Source organism: Trichechus manatus, unplaced genomic scaffold (assembly GCF_000243295.1).
Source record: "Trichechus manatus latirostris isolate Lorelei unplaced genomic scaffold, TriManLat1.0 scaffold00020, whole genome shotgun sequence".
In the NCBI taxonomy this organism is placed as follows: domain Eukaryota; kingdom Metazoa; phylum Chordata; class Mammalia; order Sirenia; family Trichechidae; genus Trichechus; species Trichechus manatus.
The window spans coordinates 8,051,286-8,053,904 of NW_004443956.1; positions in this window are offsets into that span (position 1 = coordinate 8,051,286).

Here is a 2,619-nt window from a genome sequence, read left to right on the forward strand (position 1 = left end):
GAATCATGGCCCAGCCAAATTGATACACACATTTTTGGGAGGACATAATTCATTCCATGACACCCCACAAAAGCACTATAAATTCATCAAAGGTAAGGACAATGAAATAAGTATTTTTTGCGTGTATCTACTTGCATATATCTAGTAGTATCTCAAAACCACCTTTCGGTGAGTGAACAAATGGAAGCTTTGCCTTTGAAGAGTTATTATGAAATTATTTTCTAGATAATAACTACCTTTTACTGACTGCTGATTTTTATTAAGTGCTAGGAATTGTGCTAAATGCTGTTGATAGACTATCTAATCTAATTAGGAGTCTCATTTTACAGACGAGAAAACTGAGGCTGACAGAAATTAAATAATTTGCCTACGGTCATATAGGAGTCCCTGGGTGGTGCAAATAGTTAAGCACTCAACTACTAACTGAAAGGCTGGGCGGCTCAAACCCACTCAGAAGCACCTCAGAAATAAGGCCTGGCAATCTGCTTCCAAAAGGTCGTAACTTTAAAAACCCTATGGAGTGCAGTTCTACTCTGTACACTTGGGTTCGCAACATGGAGGAATCAACTGGATGGCAACTAACAAGAACAAGTAAATGCCAGAGCTAGGGTTCATACGAAAATGACTATTACAGAAAACTAAGAGCAAGACTCTTTCAGTATAGTTTTTATGGTAATTTAAAGCTCCTTTCATTTTGTATAATATTTATATTTAATTCAGTCCTTAGCCTGTTAAAATACTGACAGTTCTATATACTTTTCTCACCCATACTTGCCACAATGAAATAGTCGTGTTTATACAGTCATGGATAGCATTGCGCCTTAATACATTTGTACTATTACTATCATCATTAGTAAATTTTACTCATTTAGCAGACAATTTTGCTTAATTTAGCTTTGCACTTGATAGGAAGATATTTTAATATGTCAGGCTACGTTTTGTAATATAGGAAATGCCATGCCAACACATCATCAACAACATATTTCTGCCCACTGGCTTTCCATCCAGGACAAGGAAGTATGTGTTGTGGTGATTACTGTACAGAGAGAATCAGTGTCATTAATGTTTCAATCAACGAGGAGTTATTAAAAAAACAAAAACACAATATAAACAAAATCTTAGCATACATTGAATAGGCACGTCTCAGCTCAATCTTCAGCTGATAATTGCTGCATTTATCAATTTTCAGGCAATTATCCATTAAAAAAAAAAAAATTTCCCGGACTTTAACTCCTAATGACTTCATTTCACATTGCTGATGGCATGGATTAGCTAATCGGAAGAGACGCCATGTGGTTACTGAGCATTAACGCATAGCTTGGTCGTGGCTGGATTTTCCACTCTTTAGGGCTATAGTCAAACGTGGCCAAAACCACTCTGCCCATCAATTATGCTACCCTTGCTAATTTTTTTAAGAAAAAGCTTAAGAGAGTGGTCCTTATTCTAAAGAATAAATATTTAAAGAGAAGGAATTGACTTTCCATGCTGTGAGGAAAAGAATCCAAAATTCTTATCATGATCTACAATTTTCTACTTGCTCTATCTCCCACCGCATCCAGTCTGGGTAGCACTATCTGCCTCTTCTGGGCAACTTTTGTAAGGAACGCTGTTTCCTCGGCCTGGGACTCTCTACCATTCTCCTGCCTGCCTCCTCAGTTACTTCCTCCTCCTCCTTCATCCTATACATCCAATACGCAGCCTGGTTAAGAACCACTGATCCAAAACAATGCACACCAAACCACTGACTGTGTCTCTTGCTGTGGTGGAAGCGTGGAGAAGAGGAATGGCTGACCCAACTCTGTCATTATGGGGAGTCCCTGACTTACAACAGGGTTCTGTTCCAACGACTCTGTCGTCAGTCAGTTCTGACTTAAGTCTAATATCTCCTTTTTTGTTTTAGTTTTCATTATGATTGCCTTTTATTATCAGTAGATCCAATCTTTGGGGGTTGGAAACATTACACATAAACTTACAGATACATTAATATATACACACATACATTAAAAAATACATAAATCATAAAAAATTTACTCTGACAATGAAGAAGAGTTGGATGATGCTGGCATTTTGTCAGTTGCGGTAACAACTCCAACTGTGGAAAGTTCTGGATCATCTGGATTATCCCTGGGAATGGGGATGGCATTTCTAGTCAGAAAATTAGTGACAGTTGTCTGTATGGTCCTTTTCTTTTTTTCTTCAGGTTTCACAGTAACATATCACTGCTTCCTGAATCTGCCCATCAACTTTAGCAAAGCAATCAGTGTTTGAGTCCATGTTTTCACGCAACTGAAGCCCCTGATTTAGTTTAGAAAACTAAATCTATACAGCATTGTTTTGAACGGTAAATTATAAAATTGAACATCTGTGAGTGAACATCTAAGAATGATAACATCAGCAAATTGTGTGCTGCAACACTGTATGTAGTATGTATTACTAACAAGATGTGCCAAAAAAAAAAAAAAATCTGAAGGTCATTAAGGGCGGTTCGTCGTAACTCCAATACACTGTAAGTCAGGGACTACCTGTATCTGACTCTGCAATGCTTTTACAAAAAGCATATTTTTAAAATTTTTGCTTAGGTAATATATGCACATGATACAAAATTGAAAAGTGCAAAAG